This window comes from Mauremys reevesii, unplaced genomic scaffold, assembly GCF_016161935.1.
Source record: "Mauremys reevesii isolate NIE-2019 unplaced genomic scaffold, ASM1616193v1 Contig17, whole genome shotgun sequence".
Lineage (NCBI taxonomy): Eukaryota > Metazoa > Chordata > Testudines > Geoemydidae > Mauremys > Mauremys reevesii.
Genome location: NW_024100793.1, coordinates 177,189 through 192,673, shown reverse-complemented (window position 1 = coordinate 192,673; position 15,485 = coordinate 177,189). Strand labels below are relative to the sequence as shown.

General features: G+C 58.6%; 1 long non-coding RNA gene across 1 annotated transcript; it reads right to left on the bottom strand.

Annotated features, from left to right (window-relative positions):
* Nucleotides 1-4,439: 4,439 nt before the first annotated feature.
* Nucleotides 4,440-9,075, bottom strand: LOC120393239. Its single transcript, XR_005591960.1, has 5 exons — nucleotides 8,892-9,075; nucleotides 8,564-8,718; nucleotides 5,341-5,414; nucleotides 4,727-5,089; nucleotides 4,440-4,543 (listed from the first exon to the last, which is right to left on the bottom strand). It is a non-coding gene; the product is annotated as an uncharacterized LOC120393239 (long non-coding RNA).
* Nucleotides 9,076-15,485: the final 6,410 nt, after the last annotated feature.

The following is a 15,485-nucleotide window of genomic DNA, read 5'->3' as shown; positions in this document are numbered from 1 at the left end:
AGGGGGTGTCGGTGGACGCCGGCCCCTAGGCGGCGCTACCCCGGCCCGAAGGGGGTGTCGGTGGACGCCGGCCCCTATCCGGCGCTACCCCGGCCCGAAGGGGGTGTCGGTGGACGCCGGCCCCTAGGCGGCGCTACCCCGGCCCGAAGGGGGTCTTTGTGGACGCCGGCCCCTAGGCGGCGCTACCCCGGCCCGAAGGGGGTGTCGGTGGACGCCGGCCCCTAGGCGGCGCTACCCCGGCCCGAAGGGGGTGTCGGTGGACGCCGGCCCCTAGGCGGCGCTACCCCGGCCCGAAGGGGGTCTTTGTGGACGCCGGCCCCTAGGCGGCGCTACCCCGGCCCGAAGGGGGTGTCGGTGGACGCCGGCCCCTATCCGGCGCTACCCCGGCCCGAAGGGGGTGTCGGTGGACGCCGGCCCCTTGGCGGCGCTACCCCGGCCCGAAGGGGGTCTTTGTGGACGCCGGCCCCTTGGCGGCGCTACCCCGGCCCGAAGGGGGTCTTTGTGGACGCCGGCCCCTAGGCCGCGCTACCCCGGCCCGAAGGGGGTGTCGGTGGACGCCGGCCCCTAGGCGGCGCTACCCCGGCCCGAAGGGGGTCTTTGTGGACGCCGGCCCCTTGGCGGCGCTACCCCGGCCCGAAGGGGGTGTCGGTGGACGCCGGCCCCTATCCGGCGCTACCCCGGCCCGAAGGGGGTGTCGGTGGACGCCGGCGCCTAGGCGGCGCTACCCCGGCCCGAAGGGGGTGTCTGTGGACGCCGGCCCCTAGGCGGCGCTACCCCGGCCCGAAGGGGGTGTCTGTGGACGCCGGCCCCTTGGCGGCGCTACCCCGGCCCGAAGGGGGTCTTTGTGGACGCCGGCCCCTTGGCGGCGCTACCCCGGCCCGAAGGGGGTCTTTGTGGACGCCGGTCCCTTGGCGGCGTTACCCCGGCCCGAAGGGGGTCTTTGTGGACGCCGGCCCCTAGGCAGCGCTGCCCCGGCCGAAGGGGGTCTTTGTGGACGCCGGCCCCTGGCGGCGCTACCCGGCCGAAGGGGTGTCTGTGACGCCGGCCCCTAGGCGCGCTACCCGGCCGAAGGGGTCTTTGGACGCCGGTCCCTTGGCGGCGTTACCCCGGCACGAAGGGGGTGTCGGTGGACGCCGGCCCCTATCTGGCGCTACCCCGAAGGGGTGTCGGTGGACGCCGCCCTTGGCGGCGCTACCCGGCCCGAAGGGTGTCGGTGGACGCCGCCCCTGGCGGCGCTACCCGGCCGAAGGGGTGTCGGTGGACGCCGGCCCCTATCCGGCGCTACCCCGGCCCGAAGGGGGTGTCGGTGGACGCCGGCCCCTATCCGGCGCTACCCCGGCCCGAAGGGGGTGTCTGTGGACGCCGGCCCCTATCCGGCGCTACCCCGGCCCGAAGGGGGTGTCGGTGGACGCCGGCCCCTAGGCGGCGCTGCCCGGCGAAGGGTCTTTGTGGACGCCGGCCTTGGCGGCGCTACCCGGCCCGAAGGTGTCTGTGGACGCCGCCCCTAGGCGGCGCTACCCGGCGAAGGGGTCTTTGTGGACGCCGGCCCCTTGGCGGCGCTACCCCGGCCGAAGGGGGTGTCGGTGGACGCCGGCGCCTAGGCGGCGCTACCCCGGCCCGAAGGGGGTGTCTGTGGACGCCGGCCCCTAGGCGGCGCTACCCGGCCCGAAGGGGGTCTTTGTGGAGGCCGGCCCCTAGGCGGTGCTACACCGGCCCGAAGGGCGTCTTTGTGGACGCCGGCCCCTAGGCGGCACTACCCCGGACCGAAGAGGGTCTTTGTGGACGCCGACCCCTTGGCGGCGCTACCCCGGCCAGAAGGGGGTGTCGGTGGATGCCGGCCCTAGCGGCGCTACCCGGCCCGAAGGGGTCTGTGGACGCCGTCCCCTATGCGGCGCTACCCCGGCCCGAAGGGGGTGTCGGTGGACGCCGGCCCCTAGGCGGCGCTACCCCGGCCCGAAGGGGGTCTTTGTGGACGCCGGCCCCTAGGCGGCGCTACCCCGGCCCGAAGGGGGTGTCTGTGGACGCCGGCACCTCGGCGGCGCTGCCCGGCCGAAGGGTCTTTGTGGACGCCCGGCCCTGGCGCTACCCCGGCCCGAAGGGGGTGTCTGTGGACGCCGGCCCCTTGGCCGCGCTACCATGGACCGAAGGAGGTCTCTGTGGGCGCCGGCCCCTAGGCGGCGCTACCCCGGCCCGAAGGGGGTGTCGGTGGACGCCGGCCCCTAGGCGGCGCTACCCCGGCCCGAAGGGGGTCTTTGTGGACGCCGGCCCCTTGGCGGCGCTACCCCGGCCCGAAGGGGGTCTTTGTGGACGCCGGCCCCTAGGCGGCGCTACCCCGGCCCGAAGGGGGTCTGTGTGGACGCCGGCCCCTTGGCGGCGCTACCCCGGCCCGAAGGGGGTCTTTGTGGACGCCGGTCCCTTGGCGGCGCTACCCCGGCCCGAAGGGGGTGTCTGTGGACGCCGGCCCCTAGGCGGCGCTACCCCGGCCCGAAGGGGGTCTTTGTGGACGCCGGCCCCTTGGCGGCGCTACCCCGGCCTGAATGGGGTGTCGGTGGACGCCGGCCCCTAGGCGGCGCTACCCCGGCCCGAAGGGGGTGTCGGTGGACGCCGGCCCCTATCCGGCGCTACCCCGGCCCGAAGGGGGTGTCGGTGGACGCCGGCCCCTTGGCGGCGCTACCCCGGCCGAAGAGGTTCTGTGGACGCCGCCCCTTGGCGGCGCTACCCGGCCGAAGGGGTCTTTGTGGACGCCGGCCCCTAGGCGGCGCTACCCCGGACCGAAGGGGGTCTTTGTGGACGCCGGCCCCTAGGCGGCGCTACCCCGGCCCGAAGGGGGTCTTTGTGGACGCCGGCCGTTATCCGGCGCTACCCCGGCCCGAAGGGGGTCTTTGTGGACGCCGGCCCCTTGGCGGCGCTACCCCGGCCCGAAGGGGGTCTTTGTGGACGCCGGCCCCTTGGCGGCGCTACCCCGGCCCGAAGGGGGTCTTTGTGGACGCCGGACCTTGGCGGCGCTACCCCGGCCTGAAGGGGGTCTTTGTGGACGCCGGCCCCTGGCGGCGCTACCCCGGCCCGAAGGGTGTCTTTGTGGACGCCCTTGGCCGCTACGGCCCGAAGGGGTCTTTGTGGACGCCGGCCCCTAGGCGCGCTACCCCGCCGAAGGGGTCTGTGGACGCCGGCCCCTTGGCGGCGTTACCCCGGCCTGAAGGGGGGCTTTTTGGACGCCGGCCCCTTGGCGGAGCTACCCCGGCCCGAACGGGGTCTTTGTGGACGCCGGCCCCTCGGGCGCGCTACCCCGGGCCGAAGGGGGTGTTTGTGGACTCCGGCCCCTAGGCGGCGCTCCCCCGGCCCGAAGGGGGTGTCTGCGGACACCGGCCCCTAGGCGGCGCTACCCGGCCCGAAGGGGTCTTTGTGGACGCCCGGCCCCAGGCGCTGCCCGGCCGAAGGTGTCTGTGGACGCCCGGCCCCTAGGCGGCGCTACCCGGCCGAAGGGGTCTGTGGACGCCGGCCCTAGGCGGCGCTGCCCGGCCCGAAGGGGTCTTTGTGCCGGCCCCTGGCGGCGCTACCCGGCCGAAGGGGTCTTTGTGACGCCGGCCCCTAGGCGGCGCTGCCCGGCCGAAGTGTCGGTGGACGCCCGGCCCCTAGGCGGCGCTACCCGGCCCGAAGGGGTCGGTGGACGCCGGCCCCAGGCGGCGCTGCCCGGCCGAAGGGGTCTTTGTGGGCGCCCCTAGGCGCTGCCCGGCCCGAAGGGTCTTTGTGGACGCCCGGCCCTAGGCGGCGCTGCCCGGCCCGAAGGGTGTCTGGACGCCCGGCCCCTGGCGGCGCTGCCCGGCCGAAGGGGTGTTTGTGGACGCCGGCGCCTAGGCGGTGCTACCCGGCCGAAGGGGGTGTCTGTGGACGCCGGCCCCTAGGCGGCGCTACCCCGGCCGGAAGGGGTCTGTGGACGCCGGCCCCAGGCGGCGCTACCCGGCCGAAGGTGTCTGTGGGCGCCCCTAGGCGGCGCTACCCGGCCGAAGGGGTCTCTGTGGCGGCCCGCGCGCTACCCGGCCGAAGGTGTCGGTGGACGCCGGCCCCTAGGCGGCGCTACCCCGGCCCGAAGGGGGTCTTTGTGGACGCCGGCCCCTTGGCGGCGCTACCCCGGCCCGAAGGGGGTCTGTGTGGACGCCGGCCCCTAGGCCGCGCTACCCCGGCCCGAAGCGGGTGTCGGTGGACGCCGGCCCCTAGGCGGGGCTACCCCAGCCCTAAGCGGGTGTCTGTGGATGCCGGCCCCTAGGCTCCGCTACCCCAGCCCGAAGGGGGTGTCTGTGGACGCCGGCCCCTAGGCGGCGCTACCCCGGCCCGAAGGGGGTCTCTGTGGGCGCCGGTGAGTTCTTTACCTCTTGGCAGCAGTGATTAATTTCACTTTTTTCCTTTCAGTAAGAACCATCACAGCTCTTCTAGGAGCTTACTCACGTTTTTTATATCCTCAGTGTTCAGATGCGCCTCTCCCATCTGAAGGTAGGAGAGGATCCATTCATTTCCACTTGACTGGTACAGAAATGGTGTTTCTCACCTATCGACATGGACAGATCAGCTTCATTAATTCCTTCTAGAACACAACAGCCTCTGCTCTCCTATCAGGAGAGGTACGATCTGCTGCTGGAATGATCAATACTTGGTATTTATTCCTGACTGGGTTTGCAACTGCTGCTTTGGCACAAGATTCATTTGGTAATAAGAGAAACTTGAAACTCACCTCCTTGGTCCATGATCTGCAGGGATGTTTACAGCTGGAAAGTGCAACTGGCTGCACTGTCTCAGGGGGCTGCTCTCCATTCCCAGGACTATAGCTGCAGAATGCTCTTCTGTCCCCTCTGTGTATTCAGCAGGTGGCCAGGCACATTGCGTTAGCAAAGTCTGCACCTGCTTCTCACATTCTTCCCTTGGCAAGTGAAGCAGCAGCAGTTCTTCTACCTGCAAGTTAATAAGGTCCATTAATGTCCACGTGGGTGCTCTGAGCCTGGGCATTTCTTACCTCTTCCCCAGGACAGTCACTTTCAATCATTTCCTCCTGGCAAGGGTGGTCACCTGGTCCCCTCACATCTTCAGTGATGATTACCTGCAAACATCAATGTTTCAGATAATTTTTATTTGTTTTTCTAGCTATGCAGAGCTATCAGTCAAAATGTGCTTCATTTGCCTTCCACATGCTCTTCTCTGCTCACCTCCTTGTCAGTGATTTCCCATTGCATGGCTGTGATTTTCAGAGGTGCAACCAGCTACATTGTTTAATAAATGATGTAGAAGTGGCTTTTTCCCAAACTAGAGTCATAAGATGCTTTTCTTGCATCTGCACTTATCGTTTCCTACCTGACTGCATTCTTAAATTCAGCCATGTCTTGGAATCTTTCTCCCTTGACTGGTAAGCACTGCCTTTCTTTCACCTGAAAGTAGAAACAGATTCACTGATTTCCACTCCTGTGCTAGGAGAAGGTGCATCCACCCCCTCTCGGTGGATATGATCAGTTCCATTCATATTTTCTTAACTGTGTCAAACCTCTTTGTGAGCTTCAGATAAACAATACACTGCAATGGTCAAATCAGGAAAAAAATAGAAATATGATCAGTTGCAAAGTAATCCCTTGCAAAGAGACAGCTCTCAGCTATTTCTTTTTGAAATGTGCAAACATCAGCCTCCCTCAAGGATCAGTTTTATCTCCAACATTGTTCAACTTATATTCGAATGACCTATCATAAGCTGGATCTCGCAAGTTTGTCTATGCGGACAACATATGCCTCGGCACTCAGTCACACGCCTTTGACATACTTGAGAGTGTTCGGAACACAAACATGGCAGCTATGGCCAATTATTGTCATCAGTGGTGCCTGATACCAAATGGAAGTAGGCCTGCGTCGAGTGTCTTCCACTTACATCATGCACAAGTGGGCAGAAAGTTCTCAATGGTCAGCGAATAAAGCAAGATCCACACCCTGTCTATCTAGGTGTCACATTCGATAGAACTCTCATACACCATGATCACCTTACAAAGACAATGATTAAGGTCAAAACATGGGAGAACCTGCTTGGAAAACTGGCCAGAACAACAGGGGGCGCCGACACCCAAACATTATTCACTTCAGCCTTGGCACCCTGTTACTCAGCAGCGGAGTATTGAGCTCCAGTGTGGGCTCGCTCATCTCACACAAACATGACTGATGTACAACTTAATTCCACCATGTGCATTATGTCAGGCACACTTAAATCTACTCCTCTGCCATGGGTACCGGTTCTCTGCAGTATTACTCCGTCCAGTGTTCCCAGATAGGAAAGCACAGCAAAGCTTGTGATGAAATTGCTTGATATGCCACATCTACCATTAATTAAAGGCTTGTTTAATCCACCAGATGGTCGTCTGCCCTCACGTCGCCCATTGTGGATAAGTTTACCAAGAGAGGGATTTACGGTAGAGGATGCATGACATGCTTCATGATCCGCAGAGAAAGTGACAAATAATTCTCTTGTCTTAGACCCCACTCAACATCAACATGGGTTTGATTTACCAGGAAGGCAATGGAGCCTTCTGAACTGGTTTCACACCAGACATGGAATTTGTGTTTGCAGTGGAATTTTGGTGGCTTTTTAGAGACTGTCCCTATGTCAATTTGGGCAGCCTCAAACCACAACACGTATTGCAGAGGACTGCAAAATGACTCAACTTCCTGGAGGTCTTCGTGCTTTGAACATCGTTGCTAAGAATGCTGTGGCTTGGCTTGACTGGACTGCATCCTCATTTTCAGCTCCTAATAGTCCTAACTGGTTGCTTAGTTCATATCTTAACAAGGACAATCAGCTGATTTCCTTAGCATCAGCCAGGGCTGAATCCCAAAATGCTCAACCCCCTCTTCTGTGCTCCTTCTTTCTCTTCTTGTCTTTCTCCACTCTTTTTTCTTATCTTCACCTTCTCTTCTGCCCTGACACTTTTCTCCTTCTCCTCTTCCATGTCTTTACCCCACGGCTATGTGCCATCAGCACCATGCTCTGCTTCGAGTCTTGTGTTATTTAACCCCGTAGAGCATTGTGGGATGCAGTTTGTATGTAAGCCCTGATACACAGTTCAGCTCTATTCTTCCATATGCAGAGAACTGCACTTTATTTTGAACATGTGGCTGTCACATGAATGCTTGGTCCAGAGAAGACTCAGCTGGTTGGACTTTCACAAACTCCTTTTGAGTTGCACTGAAGCCCAAAGCACCACAGCATTTTCAAATTCCTCCTCAGAAGGCAGGCTGCTACTGAAGGCATTTCCCTCCCGTCTGCAGCCAGCTCTGCTGACCACAGATAGAGCAGGTGAATCTGATCCATATCTGCTCTGGGATCGGGTTATAACATTCATATGCATGAATATGGCAAAAATGTTATTACCTATTAAAATATCACTGGGCAACAAATTTCCGATGCCTACAATAACATCACCCTTAAAATCCATTAGCTAGGGGCACAGTTACAGAAAATTCAGTCTAAGCTAAAATATTTAGACTTTTGGCAGGAAGTCTGTCCTCTTCCCTTCCCTTAACCTGAGTGACTTGCGAAGCCACATGGCTCCAGCCTGTACATTCAGTGCTATTCACTTGAGCACTCTTAATAAATTCTTCTCTACCTTCCCAAGACTCAGTCCTAATCAAGTTTGAGGCCATTCTCCTCCTCTACAACTTTCTCTAGGATCACAGTGGTACATTAGCACTCACAGTGGAGGTTGTGGGTGCAGATTGTGGGGTGACCTTACATTTTGGTCAATTTGGTTTGATATGGCCAGGAGACTTCGGGCAAGGGGCTTTAAAAGCTGAGGTCCCTTGAGGTTCTTTAAACAAAGTTGAGGGTAGGTTTATTCCTAGACCCCTCCTCCCTCATAGCATGAGGAACAGAAGGGTTTCCCTTCCCCAGGGGTTTTAGCAGCAACAAAAGAGTGAACAAGACTAAGGAACACTTTATTTCTACTGTTCATCTCTCTCTCTCCTCCCTCTTTCTAAATGTTTGTGCTAAATGAATAGGGGTCCTATCATTTGAGCTGATCCTATGAAGTACACATGGCTTCAACAGCTACACAAATAGGTGTTAAAAGAAGAACCCAAACTGGCGCCTTGGCTGCACAGTGCGGAAGCTGGGCTCCTGCGTGTCTCCTGCATGTTCCACTCTCCTACCCCAACCCCTGATTCTGTTCCAGGCACCATTGCCTCTGCGATCATTGTGTCTGTGGATGGGACACTCTATAAATCAGAAGTAACTGGAATTTCCTCACCCACTGTGCAATGAATGCTCAGATCCACCACGCTTTGCACCACAGCTGCAGGCCTGGAGTCAGAGTAAACTCTCCAAGCACTTTGCTGAAACCCATGTCACAGTTAAAGGTTTGGGTCAGATCCTCAGCTGCTGTAAATCTATGTATTTCTAGTGTCTTTCATGGAGCCATGCTCATTTACACCAGGGGAGGATCTGGCCCCTTGTCCTAGTTTTATTGTCCAAATACCCATGTCCCTAAAAGGGAGCTACCATTCTGAAACCTGTCATTTGTTAGACTTCCCAAATGTTTCTTACCTCTCCTCAGAGCCAATTCTGCTGCTTTACTGAATGAAGGGTCTTTTTCATGGTTTCGTCCCTTACAAGATCCAATCGTCCTTTCAGGTGTTGGATCTGTTCAGCTCCATTCCTATTCCTTTGTACTCAAATCCTGAGCATCTGTAACTCTCCTCCTGAAAAGACAAATCAGCTTCACAAACTAGTTCCTGGAAAGCACAGATGTGGCTGTAGAGATCAGCATTTGACAGGTAACTTGTTTGCTTATGATCAGTTTTGCAGGCCCACAAATGTACACGATTCTACATGATCTGATACATTTGGCAATAAGAGAATCTTAAAGGCTCACCTCCTTGTGAGTGGTGGTCTGCTGAATTGTGGGTTTGAAACTTGATGGTGATAAGTGATTGTCTTCCCATTCTAGATAAGGAAGGCAAATTTTTCCAGGTCTGGCAACATGCATTTGTTTGTTCTGCAGTAATATGACTGCTTATAATCTGCAATCCCCAGGAGATCAGATCAGCTGCATTTCTTTCACCTGAAGAGAAACCATATCTATTAATTTCTCCATTATGAGGAGAGTTCCTTACCTCTTGGTAGAATTGATGGGTCATGAACCGCTCCTTTCCCTGTGGTTTGGATGGAGTGGGATTTATGCAGCCCTCACCCCTGAAAACTTACATCCCTAGTTCCCCCTGCCTGTCCCCACCTCTGTTTGTCTAGGTTACCATCCCTACGGTGGAATGTTCCACTTCCATCACAATGGGCCAATTCTGAGCAGTGCTGAGCTCCTGCATCTCCCTCTGAAACCAGTGAGAGCTGCAAGTGCTCAGCCCCTCTCAGGACTAACCCTGTTGGCTGCATTTCATGGCACCGTGCTGTCCTCCATCTTGTGGTCTAGGCTGATCGCTGCAGACCCACCCGGGGACTGACATTTCTTTCACCTGAAGAGAAACCATATCTATTAATTTCTCCATTATGAGGAGAGTTCCTTACCTCTTGGTAGAATTGATGGGTCATGAACCGCTCCTTTCCCTGTGGTTTGGATGGAGTGGGATTTATGCAGCCCTCACCTATGAAAACTTACATCCCTAGTTCCCCCTGCCTGTCCCCACCTCTGTTTGTCTAGGTTACCATCCCTACGGTGGAATGTTCCACTTCCATCACAATGGGCCAATTCTGAGCAGTGCTGAGCTCCTGCATCTCCCTCTGAAACCAGTGAGAGCTGCAAGTGCTCAGCCCCTCTCAGGACTAACCCTGTTGGCTGCATTTCATGGCACCGTGCTGTCCTCCATCTTGTGGTCTAGGCTGATCGCTGGAGACCCACCCGGGGACTGACAGCCAGCGCCTCCTGTGCAGGGGAGTCCAGGCAGGGATTTCAGTGTTAGCTGGAGATGGGCAGATACCAGAACCATCACTCCACCCTTCCATGATCGCTGGGGGCTCTGATAAAAGGACACCTGTCATTGGCTGTGTGGGCCCATACGTTGTCCTGGCTCTGGCCAGGTAGCTGGCCCAGCAGACCTCAGTCAAACTGCCCGAAACACAACAGACTCATTCGGTGTCAAAGGCGCTTGGCCATGTTTGTTGTTGACAAAGCACTTGTACTAGCACCCCATAGACTCTGCATAGACACCAGCTCAGTCCGCAGTGGGACTCCCCCCTTGGCCAGATGTACCTTCTGTGACCCCTCTTTTATACCCTGATACAAACAAGTTGTGTATTACCCCTCTCACGTGCTTAGTTACCACCCTACACCCTGGACCTGTTAGAACAATCGAGTCAAATAGGTAGCACTGTGTACACTTATTCTCATATTTAGAGCTGTAGTCGTAGAACTGAAGGCCAGAAGGGACCACAGATCATCTAATCTGACCTTCTGGATATCACAGGCCACTAAACAGCACCCTGAACCCCCACACTTGGCTCTGGGCCAAGAAACAGAGCCCCGGTCATAACCATAGTAACCTTGAAGATGAAGGATCTGGTCCTGTGCTTGTGCAAAGCACAAGGAGAACGTGCCAGGGCAGTTTCCCCCTTCCCTGGTTCACCTGCTTTAGGCTCCAAGCTCCCAGCCATCACCACTGTTGGGGAGAGACTGTCTTCCCCTCACATACACTCAGTGATGAGCTGCCAAAATCTTAACAACAGGTTCCCTATAAAAAGTTCTGATTTAACAACGGGTTCCCTATAAAAAGTTCTGATTTAAGGGATGTGCGACAGCATGTATTTTTTGTACCAATAGGGTTACCATACGTCCATATTTTCCCAGGAGGTGATTAAGAACCGAAAAGCCTGACATGTCCAGGAAAATACAGATGTATTTTAACCCTACCTAAAGTTATTTTTTAAAAAGATGGGGCTGAACTAGAAATGAGCTCCGTTTCACATGTGGGTGGTGATCAGGGACAGTCTCAATTTTTGGTCTTTGGGCTTATATAGGCTGTATTACCCCTCACCCCTGTCCCGATTGGCTTCACACTTGCTGCAGGGTGGCTGTGGCAGGGGCTGCAGGCAGAGGCTGGCCTTCATTGCGGGCAGGTGGCTGTGGCAGGGCTGGCTGTGGGCAGAGGCGGCTGTGGGCAGCGGCTGGCTGCGGGTGGCTGTGGGCAGGGGTGGGGCAGAGGCGGCTGTGAGGCGGGGCTGGCTGTGGGTGCCTGGGGCAGGGGCTGGCTGGGGCAGAGGCGGCTGTGGGCAGGGGCTGGCTGCGGGTGGCTGTGGGCAGGGGTGGGGTGGCGGCTATGGACAGGGGTGGCTGGGGGCAGGAGCTGGCTGCGGGCAGAGGCTGTGGCTGTGGGGCTGGCTGCGGTGGCTGTGGGCAGGGGCGGCTGTGGGCAGGGGCTGGCTGCGGGCAGGGGTGGCTGTGGGCAGGGGCTGGCTGGGGCTGGCTGGGGCCGGGCAGGGGTGGCTGTGGGCAGGGGCTGGCTGGGGTGGCTGCAGGCAGGGGTGGCTGGGGCGGCTGGGGGCAGGGGCTGGCTGCGGCAGGGGTGGCTGCGGGTGGCTGCGGGCAGAGGGCGGCTGTGGGTAGGGGCTGGCTGGGGGCAGGGGCTGGCTGGGGGCTGGGGATGGCTGCAGGCAGGGGCTGTGGGCAGGGGTGGCTGTGGGCAGGGGCTGGCGGGCAGAGGGTGGCTGTGGCAAGGGCTGGCTGTGGGCAGGGGCAGGCTGTGGGAGGCTGTGGGCAGGGGTGGGGCAGAGGCGGCTGTGGGCAGGGGTGGCTGGGGTGGCTGGGGGTGGCTGCGGGCAGGGGGCGGCTGGGGGCAGGGGCTGGCTGGGGGCAGGGGGCGGCTGCGGGCAGGGGCTGGCTGGGGGTGGCTGGGGCAGGGAGTGGCTGCGGCAGGGAAGGCGGGGAGGGGCAGGGGTGGCTGCGGGCAGAGGGTGGCTGGGGTGGCTGTGGCAGAGAAGGCGGGAGGGGCAGGGGTGGCTGTGGGCAGGGGTGGCTGGGAGGGGCTGGCAGGGGTGGCTGTGGGCAGAGGGTGGCTGGGAGGGGCTGGCAGGGGTGGCTGTGGCAGGAAGGCGGGGAGGGCAGGGGGCAGGGGTGGGGGTGGCAGGGGGTGGCTGTGGCAGAGAAGGCGGGGGAGGGGCAGGGGGTGGCTGTGGGCAGGGGGTGGCTGGGGGAGGGGCTGGCAGGGGGGTGGCTGGGGGCAGAGGGTGGCTGGGGGAGGGGCTGGCTGGGGGTGGCTGTGGCAGGGAAGGCGGGGGAGGGGCAGGGGGTGGCTGGGGGAGGGGCTGGCAGGGGGGTGGCTGTGGCAGGGAAGGCGGGGGAGGGGCGCAGACACTCACGGGGGGGGGGGCTGGGAGCAGCAGGACGCAGCCGGGGACTCACCAGGCAGCAGCAGGAGTCCTGGGGCCAGAGGTCCAAAGAGCAGGAGCAGCAACAGGGCCAGGAGGCAGCTCACATGGCTCTCGCAGCACAGCGCAGCGCCCCCCGGCGGCCGGGAGGAGGAATTACAGGCTTCCCAGGCAGAGCCCATCAAAGCTTCCCTCGCAGGGAAGCTAGTTAACAAGCGGTTCTAAAACCACTTCTAAATTTAACAAGGGGTTCGCGCGAACCGGTGCGAACCGGCTCCAGCTCACCCCTGCATACACTCCTCCTTGACTGGCATGTTACGACTGCAAAGCCCCCTGATTTACACTTTGATATTCTCCACAACCCAGCCTCCTTTCTCTCACTAGGCTATGACCAGGGTAGTGCCTGCACTTACAAGTTACCAAACAGCTCTTTCCAAGCAAGTGCCTATGAGCATTACAAAGAAAACATTAACAACACTAAAGGAACCAACCCCCATGCTAAGTAGTTTACCAGAGGTCATCCCACCTTCAGTCTTGGGTGCTGGTAGCGGCCAGTCCTTCCAAACCCTCAACTGGGTTCTCCCCATGGAAGAATGTGGGTGTGTGGAGGGGGGTAGAGAGACTGGATGCATAAAGGGACAGAGGTGAAAGGGGAGAGAGAAGAACTAGGGTGAAGATGAAGAAATAATTGATAATAGGGTGCATTGGTGTTTACATAGATAGGGGATGACTGTTGCATGAACAAACTCCAGAAAGGAAGAGGGAAGAATGGACAATGGAAGGGGAGGATAAAAGGAGAAAAAAATAAAAATGACTCAATTTAAACTCAAGGAAAATTTGAACTCTGCAGAAAGGGTGGCCAGCACATCCCTCGGCCCACGCTGCTTCCCGCAGCCCCCATTGGCCAGGAGGGGTGAACCGCGGCCAGTGGGAGCCGAGATCGGCCGAACCTGCGGATGCGGCAAGTAAACAAACCAGCCCGGCCCACCAGGGGCTTTCCCTGAACAAGCAGCGGCTCTAGTTTGAGAACGACTGCCCTAGGGCCCAAGCTGGACTGTAGAACCGCTGTGTCCCCTTCGCTCACTAGCCTGGAGACCTTTGACAGCGCTTTGCTAGTGAACAGTGAACCCCTCCAGGCTCGGTTCACTCTCAGCCACCAGCATCCAAAGTCAGGCCCAGCTGAATCCACTAATGCTACACCCAGCTAGTCATGAATAGACACAGGGCGGCACCCGCACATCCCTCAGTCCCAGCCTTGCACCCCAGAGCTGTGCATCGTGTACTGCTCAGGACCCCAACACCCCCGAATGGTGTCAACTCATTAAAAGTCCGTCATTCCATCAATGGGTGATGAACATGCCCCAGCTTTAACGTGAGTAGAGATCCCCCAAACACTCCAGCCAAAAGTGCCCTGGTTTAGAAAAACAATGGAACAAGCTTATTAACCAGAGAGAGATAAAAGTCAGCACTGGTTAGAAAAGAAGAGAAGATCGTGGTTGTATCCTAACTCCTAAACTTTACCAAGCTGAATAAGATTTGAAAGCAAAAAGGTATCTCTCTGCCCAAAAACTTTCTGCAGGCCATACTGACTGGAAGGCTTTCCGGCCAAGACCTCCCATCCCGCACCCCTCCACACACCCACACACGGACTTACACTTCAGTGTTGGTTCTTTATCTTTCACACACTCTTGCCACCATGTGTTGAGATGGGGAGGACAGGATCTAGGGAAGCCATTGTCTAATCTATACCCTCCTCCTCTCTGTGAGGATTACCCCACCCAATCAGGATTACCTCCACTCAATCAGTGCAGGCAAGAGCATAGGAAGAGTCAGAAAAGGAGTGCATATTTATGGGTTTCAGAGTAGCAGCCGTGTTAGTCTGTATCCGCAAAAAGAACAGGGGTACTTGTGGCTCCTTAGAGATGAACAAATTTATTTGAGCATTAGCTTTCGTGAGCTACAGTCTACTTCATCGGATGCATGTATTTATAGGGACATCAAGAATAGCCAGAGTTATGAGAATTGTATTAAAACACTTGGTAAGTGCATAGCCTTAGCCTCGGGTGTAAGACAATCTAACTATTAGAGAGCAGCATGTGTAAAACAATTAAAAGAAAAGCCAGTTATAAAAACATGGTCCTTTATAGAGGCTTCAATCCTGCAAACCCTTAAGCATGTGCTTAACTGTACACTAGTTGACTTCAGCAAGGGGGCCGTCTGAACCCACGGAACAGCAATTCCCAGCAGATGTTTCCATTTCCTCTTTGACCGACAAGCAGCTGAACCAATTATAGGGAAGAGAGTTTTTGGCCCCTGTTCTGAGCATCTTCACTTCAAGGGTTCCATGAGCCGCTAAAGCAGGGGTAGGCGAGGGCCACAGCTAGGTGGGGAAATTGCAGGGCCACGAAGGTAGGGCTGGAGCATGGGGTTGGGGTACGGGAGGGAGTGCGGGTGTGGTTTGCAGGAAGGGGCTCAGGGAAAGGGGTTGGAGTGTAGGAGGGGTGCAGGGTGCAGGGGACACAGAGCAGGGGTTGGGTGCAGGAGGGGCTCATGGGAGGATTGGGGTTCAGGAGGGCTCAAGGCTGGGGCTGGGGTGCAGAGTGCAGGAGGGGTTTGGGGTGTGGGCTCTGGTCCGGTGCCACTTACCTCGAGTGGCTCCGGTGTGGCAGCAGTGCGCAGTGGGGCTAAAGCAGGCTCCCTGCCTGCCCTGGCCCCGTGCTGCTCCCAGAAGCAGCCAGCATGTCCGGCAGTGGCTTCTGGGGGTGGGGTGGGGCAGGCGACTCCACCACGCGCTCCCTTCACCTGTGGGTATGACCCACGAAGCTCCCATTGGCCATGGTTCCCCGTCCCAGTCAATGGGAGCTGCAGGGGGGGGGGCGGTGTCCGCAGGTGAGGGCAGCGCATGGAGCCCTCTGCCCCCCACTCCCCACGGGATGCAGAAAAGTGGTGCCAGCTGCTTCCGGGAGCGGTGCGGGGCCAGGGCATGTAGAAAGCCTGCCTTAGCCCTGCTGTGCGATCAGGCTGGCAATCCAGCGGGCCAGATCTGGCCCACGGACCATAATTTCCACTCCCCTGCTCTAAAGTCATTGCTAGGTAGCACAATGGGGAATCTTTAGGTAACATAAATGTTCATCTCATATTTTCCTATGGCTCA